We start from the raw sequence: 9047 nt of genomic DNA, 5'->3' as shown, positions 1-9047 counted from the left end.
AACAGTATTTCGCACGGAATAGCATCTTGAATTGATACGAAATCACATTTGTTACTTATTTCGTTTGAAATTGCAGTTTTATTTCGCACGAAATTAGTATTTCGTGTGAAAAGGTGATTGATTTCGCACGAAATCAATATTTCGCTTGAAGTATTTCGTACGAAATTACTATTTCGTATCAAAGCCCTCATTTCGTGTGAAAACCAGTTGATTTCGCACGAAATCATTTTTCGCTGGGTGATTTCGCACGTAAACACTATTTCGTGTGAAATATCTGATTTCGTCAGAATTGTCATTTCGTTTGAAGGTCTATTGCAGGTAATTTCGCACCAATCAGTATTTCGCTTGAAGAAGATTCCATTTGAAAGGCTGATTTCGTTTGAAGGTGACTCATATTGTGAAACTTGTTACCAAAGCATGGATTTTGAAAAAAGATATATTGTTGTATTACTATATATCTCAAGAGGAGAGTCCTATTAAGATTGAAGAAAAACCAGTTTTAAAAGAATCAATTTCAGGAGAACCAGTTTCAATAAAAAAGGATTCAAAAATGATTTTAGACAAAGCTGAAAAGGGTTTAGAAGTTGATTCAGAAAAAGCTGAAAATAATTCAGAAGTTGTTTCAGAGAAAGCTCTAGTGTTTGATCACTCATCAGATGAAGAGAGTGACGATGACAGTGAAGAAATTGAAAAACTTGAAAATTATAGAAGAATGTTTGGACCTGAATTGTTTAAAATGTTTTATGCAGGTACACTGGAAAATCTTAAAAATAAACAAGCTGCAAAAATGAAGAATCATGAGGCAGCAAATATGGAAGAAAGTGTAGAATCTGAGAAGAAACATGTTGACATTGTTCATCAAGAAGCATCTGAACAAGTTGAGACAACTGTGTTGTCACAGAACAATGAAGTCAAACCTGAAGAAAAAGTTCAAGTAGTAAAAGAACAAGTTGAAGAAATTCCAGCTGTCAAGAACAAAAATGAAGCTGATGACAAAAAGATCCTTGGGATGTGTTCAAGTTGTGAAAAATCAAAATCTGAAAATGTCAAACTGTTGAGTTATGTTGACAGTTTGACATTGGAAATTAAAAAGTTGATAGAAAAAGAACAAGATTTTGAAAATAAAATAAAATTTTCAGAAAATGAAGATTTTTGGATAAAAATTGAAAACAAAAATTTGAAAGAAAATGAAACAAAATTTCAAAATCAAATAAAAGTTTTAGAAAATGAAAAATTTGTTTTTGAAAAGAATAAAATTGAAAATGAAAAAGCAATAAATTCTCATCTTGAGAAAATCACTCAACTTGAAAAAGAAGTTGAGTGTGCGAAAAATAAAATTGATGATCTAGAAAAGAAATTGAAAGGTTTTGTGACAACGTCAGTGATGCTAGATCAATTGTGTCCAAAACCTATCAATGAAATTCCAATAAGTGACAATGTTACAAATTTTGACAAAGTCAAAATTGAAGATTGTGATGAGAAAGCTAATGATGAAGATGAGAAAAAGAAAATATTTTTGAAACTAAAAGAAAATTTTCAAGAAACTGTTTTACACTCAACTGAAAAAGGTGAATGCTCAACGCAAAAACCTTTGAAGAAGAATGTAGAACAAAAACAAAGTGTTAAAAATTCAGAAAATCTTCAAAACAACAATAAAAGATCATCAGCTCAATCATCCAATCGTGATAAAAAACCACAAAAAAATAGAAAATCAAACTCACAAAAAGTTGGTAATAAGTGGTGCAGGTTTGACCACAGTGCTCAAAAGTCAAATCCAGCTTACAAGAGGAGTGATGACTACCACAAAGCCAAACACTGTTATGATTTAAGTGTGTGGTTTGGAAGTGAAGAATGGTATGATAACAGAGTGTGCTACACATGTGGTTATCAAGGACACATTGTTGTTAACTGCCAAAGTCGGAGTTTTGAGACAAGAAGATGCTTTGAATGTCAAATCAAAGGTCATATTGCCAGGGATTGCCCAAGGAGATCAAAAGGAAGATTGAGGGCTGAATCTCAGAGAACGGCAAGAAAATCAGTCAAAGTCGAAGAAAAGTCCAAAGCACAGAAAGTGGAAGATAAGAAAGTGAAGCTTTCACAAGGGCAGAAAGACAGACTGAGAAAGAAAAGGAAGAAAGTAAGGGAGTATCTCGAAAAGATTTTGTCCTCGGATACCACCGGAAAATCAGATAACAGTTCTGATAAATCGTTTTGCTCTCCAAAGAATGATCAGTCGAGTAAACCGAATTCATCAGATACAAATCTGATGACAAAAGGAATAATAAAGAAAGAAAATGTGGTTAATCAAAAGATTAACAAACCAAAGAAAGTGAAATTTTCACTTCCTGGCGATGAATTTGTTTCTTCGAAAACAAAGGAGCCATCTTTTGGCAATGATTTTGACTCAACAAAGTCAAAGGAGCCATGTTCGGGCGATAAATCTGGTTCGTCAAAGCCAGAGGAGCCATCTGTTGAGGTAAAAAGTGATAACTCCGTTAAGACAATGGATGATGCAAGTTTTCCATCATTGTCAAATGGAAAATTAAAACAAAAAATTGAAAAGAAACCGAGTGATGAAAACTCGACAACACCAAGGTTCGTCAGGGTTGGGTGGATCTCTTCAAATGAAAAACCTGACTTGCCGGAACTCCCAGGTTGGTAATTGGGGAGTAGGAATCGGCATCTTTCTTGAGAAATTCACAGGTTGGTAACTGTGATATTTCGATCTTCAAGTGGTTAATCAGGGACATTAAGTTGTACTTGATTTTCTACTAGTGATTTGTTGGTATGTAACACCCCGAAAACGGGTTTGGTAATCAAAACTCCGTTAATACTAAAAGACGGGTAAAGTACCGTTAGTAGTAAAAATAACCCGGTAAATATTTGGATTTAAATAAGAAATCCTAATATTAAATAAGAGCGAATCATAGTTTTAAGGAATTGAATTTATAAGGCCTTAGTTAACAGGACTTAAAAGTAAAACGAGTTTTTAAATTACCAAACCTACTAAGCTGACTAGGAATAATTCTAACCTAGTTAGATAGTGACTTATGAGTGGGTTAAAACACTTAAATTATGAACTAAGGAAAAAGGAGGGGTCAAACTTGTTAAACTTGAAACTTGATTTATTTAAAACAAGAATTAAAACACACCAAACACCCACTTTGGGGGTGTCTGGTCGATTAAGAAGCAGGGGGGCGACATGGGTTTTCTTCAAACCCTAAAATCCTCAAAAAACTCATAAAATGAAGCCTCTAATCAAGTCTAAATCGAATTTCAAGCACAAATTCATGATCACCTAGTTGAAAGGATCATAAGGTACGTAAAATTGTGATGTTTTGATCCATCTTAAATTCTAGGTTATTTGTAAGAAACTGAAATTGAGCTTGATTATGTCATGCATGGATGAATCTTGAAGTAATATGATGTCTAGGAGTAAACCCTAGTCAATAACATGTTGGATTATTGGATAATCTATGAAATTCATGATGATCCATTGATAAGTTAAATGGGTTTTGTAATTTTAGATGAACACAAGAATCATGACTACCAAAAGTGGTGTTGCTTGATTACTATGAAATGATTTTGAGATTAGTATGCATATTTGACATGATGAAATCGATATGTATGTTTATATTGGGCAAAATATCAAGTTATGAACGTGGTTTTAAAGATGTAAAATTATACCCGTTAGGTGTTCGTTAAAATGCCTAAATGAAAGATAAATGTGGAAAATCGGACAAAAAACGCATGCTTGATGGATATGGCAAATTATGCGTTAAGACTTATAAAAAGGGTTCTAAACGGATTGTGAATTGAACTCTTTAGGCAAGGAGTCCGGATCGTCAAGTGGACAAGCCGGTGGAAATACGCGTTTGAAAAAGGTGCTTAAAAGGTACGTAACTACGATTCCGTTACGTTATGCTTGATTCTGTATTTTCGCTAGTAGACTTTAAATTAGCATAATACACGAAATTGGCATTTGCTTGAAGTGACGAAGGTCACTAGGTAAATAAACGGGTCAAAAGGTGAAATTATCACCCTTTGACAATATTGTCTAATGGTTTGTCGAGTTACATGTTTATAGGAATAAATATCAAATGGATACGTACATCGCTATTGCTTAGCGGCTACTAAGTCAAGGTATTGAAACGGGTCAATATATTGATCCGAGCCAGGTATGTATAATGGTTCAACTCATCATGTAGAACTTGAGATTTTATAAGAGTTAGACAAGGTTAATATATAGATATTCGGTTACCTTTTTGGTAAACCGAATAAATTGTATTATATTTATGGTGTTTAGAAGCACATGAGTTTATAAACAAGGATATGGTTAAAAGGGTCGGGTTTTGGGGTCAAACAAGTATTTAAAGGACCTTGTAGTAAAAGAAGGATGAAAATTGACCAAAATGCCCTTGAAGGCTAAACCGAGCGAACGACCTATAAGGGTTGTTCGGAAAAGAGTAGTATACATAATTAAACACTTAGAATGAGTAAACAAAAGCGAATGATGTGAATCCTTAGTCATTTGACTCCATAATAGTCTTTGCCGTAAAATAATGATTCGAGGGGTAAAACTCGGAGTTTACGAATTTCCACACTTAATACAATACAAATATAGTTGTGAAGAAAGATTATTTGACAATAAATGTCGTAGTATAATGCTCGATGTGAATGAAAGAGACTCATACTTAAAATAGGCTTAATTACCCTTAACGGGTCAAAATAAGCATATGAGCGAAAATGGGTTTAAATTGTGTAATAAACCTGTGATTAGAACCTAATATGGTAGATAACCTTAAATTGAAGACGTGTAAGGGATATAAGGATCAAACAAATATGTTTGTTTGATAAAATACATAAACGGGTTAAAAGTCGATAAAAAGGTAACGAGTCGAAGGCTTAGAAGTCTCAAAATTTATTATGTTGGATGTTGGATTTTAACTCCATATGATGGAGAATTAAATTACGGACGCGTAGGAAAAAGAATCGGGTAAAACGGATTTAAAACGAGAGAGTTATGCTCGTTTCCGTGAAATCGAGTCATGCTGGGTATGTACAGCAACATATTAAGAACATTCTGCCAAGGGGGCTAGGTGGGGCGTCTAGCCCCTAGGCGTGATGCCTAGCCCCCCCCCCTGAACTTGAAAAACGTTTAATTTTGTTTGTTTGACCCATATAACTTGTTATTTAACTATCAAAACTAACTTTTAAGTTGGTTTTGATCATAGGTGATTGCCAGGAGTGCCCGGATGAAGATCAAGCTCGAAGAAGAACCGAACACGATAAAGTTAAAAGCTTCCGCGTGATGTTTCGTCGTATCTTTTAAACGACAAATTCAATCATATTAAGTTATTCTTAAACTTTTATTGTAAAAGTTTTAGTAAACTCGTATGGACATACTTACATGTAATCGTATAAACATGCATTTTTACGTAACTTATATAAAATATTGTATTTTTGAAATGTTGTAAACATATGGGAAAGTTAGTATGAAAAGTTTTTGTAAAGTCACATTTTAGCATTAAAAATGTGTATTTTATTACTAAAATCTTGATTAATTAAGTCGGGTGTTACATGGTAGAATCTAAAATTGATAAATTTTTCAAGAGGTTGAAGAAAACAAAGTGATGAAGTAATTCCCAACCTACAATTGGTAAAATCAACAAAACTTATTTTCCGGACAAACCATTTTGATTAAAACAAACTTAAGTGTTTTGAAATCATAATGGGAAAATAGTTTGTTGAAAGGGGGAGTTCTGATTGTTTATGCCGAGAGAATGGCGAATTGAAGCAATTCACAACAGTTGTCAATTTACTTGTACAGTTTGTTAGCTATCTTTAAATGTTTTTTTAATTTTAGGGGGAGTAAGAAATTTTGAAAAATCCAAAAACATTAGAAAATTTGAAAAATCCAAAAACATGATAAAATGATAAAGAGTTTTGTTGTAAAAAGAGGAAATGATAGTACATCAGTGGATTATCACAACACGCTAAAGAATTGTAAAATCAAAAATGTGATATACGGTCTCACTGTGGATATGCCAGTAGGTTTTTACACATTCAGTAGAGTGTTTTCGAGATATAAACCTAAATATCAAACTTACTTATATCGTAGGGAACATCTCTCGGATATATGGGTAACCCCTGAAATCTTGTTTGAAAGATTTTCTATTTCTGACATACTAGGTCTTTGTGCGTGGTGATATCTGGGGTATTATACCAGGACTTCTGATTTTGCGGGAGCAATAGCCTAGTCCTCGTATAATACTTTGCAAAAGCTTTAATCTTAAAGCCAGCCCTCAGTACAAAAAATGATGAAACATTGAAAAATGCTAATCATGTGCTGTTAAAGAAAAGATCCCCAAACGGGACACACCTAAAGTCGAGCCGTCATCTCTTTGTACGAACAGAAGTTCTAGCCTGAGCTCTCACGGTTTCGCATTTACCCGTTTACAGATATCATTAGTGTACATTCACCTGTAAGACTGAATATAGAAGTCTGGATACGGGAGTATATTCTGAGGTGGGACACGCGGATAAGTTTAAGTCATTAAAACACTAATCTCGTATCTCGAAACAGTTGAACTTTGTGTGAAAATTTAAGTGGATCAGTATACTGACAATCTAGGTGATTTGTTTAGAACTTAAAATGTATAAAGCTTAACGGTGTTAGTGATTTGTCTCAAAAACCGATATGATCCTCTTACACAAACTCACAAAAATATTGTCTGTGAATATTTCTGTATTTAGTTCAAATCAAAAATCCAAAAAGATTTTAGTGTGTTTTAGCATAAATCTTTTGAAAAATCCAAAAAGATTTTCGACAACTGATGTTGAAGAGCTGATTTTCAAAATTCCAAGTGCTAAACATGATGAACAAATAGTTGAGAGAGTTTGTAGGAGATGTGAATATTTTGAAATGTTTTAAAGGTTCATTAACTTGAAATTAAAGTTGAATGTTAACCTACAAGTGATCATCAAAAGCTTATAAATGTTAAATCTGTTTATCTTACGAGTGGTTGAGAAATTTTGCAGGTTAAAGCCAGGTTCCTGATTCTGAGTAATTACAGAGAGTCAGGCTACAATCCAGAACCTGTGAAAGCTTAACAAGCAAAAGTTGAGCCAGGATTTGATCTCAAGGTGATAGCTAATTCCAGACAGCAATCCCAGCATGATGAAAGGGGGAGTCTGACGAGGTTAGAGCCAGAGATAGATCCTGGAATATCATTCAAGGAGGAGTATTGATGTTGAAGAGAAAATAGAGTTGCTAAAAGTGTCAGATCCAAGGGAGACTGATCAAGACTGAAGAGTTGACATGCTGAAGACTCGCACCGAAGACTTCGTCAACATCCGAGGGGGAGTCTGTTGGTGCATACGTCTGTCGACTTCGTCTTTGTTTGAGTCTTAGATTAGTATTGAAAGATCAAGGCATGAAAAACGAGAAATGAATGTAATAATGTGATTTCGCACGAAATAACACTTGGTTATTTCGTACGAAATCAGAGTTGAAGGTATTTCGCACGAAATAGCATTAGGCCATTTCGTACGAAATCAACATTGCTATTTCGTACGAAATAGCATGTTGGCTATTTCGTGCGAAATCAGGGGTCTATATATATGTGCTTGATCGTTTCATTTCGTACGAAATTAGATTCCGACGCCGAATTGTTGTCGAAGTGTCTCTAGCCTGTAAACTGTTACAAGATCAATAAACAAGACAGATTAATGATATCCTAGTGTCATACAAGCTGAACGAAGACTGAATCAATGAATTCCGCCTCTGATTTAGTCTAAGAACTCTTCTGATCGACTCATTAGGTCAGAAAACGATCCTACATCTTTTTCTCTCTCTCTCTCTCTCTCTCTCTCTCTCTCTCTCTCTCTCTCTTCTCTATCTCTTTCTCTGATCTGCCACCGACCCACTCTATCTCTACTTCTCTCCACCACCTGCCACCGCCTTTCATCATCTATAACCACCATAACAACTCCTGCCACTTCCACCACCATCTCTAAATCAACAACCAAAATCCCCAAATGATCTAAACCAAAAGCCACTTGTAAATTCAAACTACCTTAGCAATTTCAAACTAAATTAGGCTAATACCAATAGAACTCAATAGAACTAACAAAATTTACTGATATGGCTACAGTTCAATGTTTTGAGCTTACAATAATCATATTATTATCCCAAGAATAGTATACGAATCCACCCACCTTCAATTTAATCGACCACCAATCCTGTCACCATCCTGTTGCCAACCACACAAATCCTCACCACTGCCACTCTCTTCAGCCTCCCAACCAACAGAAGTCCAGAGCTACAAAAACAAATCCAGTCGCTTATTCATCTTCGCATCCACCCAGATGTCCATACCAATCACCTTATCTGCCCCCAAATACTCATTCTCAAACACCTCCACTATCACCGTCAGATTCCCCATCACCACAACCTTCCTCACACATCGATAACACCACAAAACTGTCACTCCTCACTTCCGGATTCACTGTCAACGTCGGATTCGCCGTCACTGTCGGAGATGGTCATGGCCGAATATGGTAACTACGCCACCCCTAACCCACCGCCGCCCCTACCCTTCACTCCCCACCATCAGAACCACCCTTCACCCACCATCGTACACCTCTCACCACCGCCAAACCCACCAACACTTTCACACCCACCTCAATCCACCACCCACCACCGCACACCTCCACCACCGCTAGACCAATCATCACCATCGCACCCACCACCGTATACCTCCCACCAGCGCTAAACCCACCATCACCATCACACCCACCACAATCCACCATCCACCACCGTGCACAGGTTTTTAGAGAGAGAGAAGACTGCAGAGGTTTTTTTTTATAGAGAGAGAGAGAGAGCGATGTTTGTTTAATTAAATATCATTTTATTTTACAAAATAGTCCTTGTATATAACTTATTTACATAATAACCCCTGAAAATGTGAAAAGACAAGGATACCCTCATGTGCAAGGCACATGACTATACTTAACCAAAAAATCTAACTGGATTAGGGCTAAAA

This window comes from Helianthus annuus, chromosome 15 (assembly GCF_002127325.2).
Source record: "Helianthus annuus cultivar XRQ/B chromosome 15, HanXRQr2.0-SUNRISE, whole genome shotgun sequence".
In the NCBI taxonomy this organism is placed as follows: Eukaryota; Viridiplantae; Streptophyta; class Magnoliopsida; order Asterales; family Asteraceae; genus Helianthus; species Helianthus annuus.
This window is presented reverse-complemented; position numbering follows the sequence as displayed.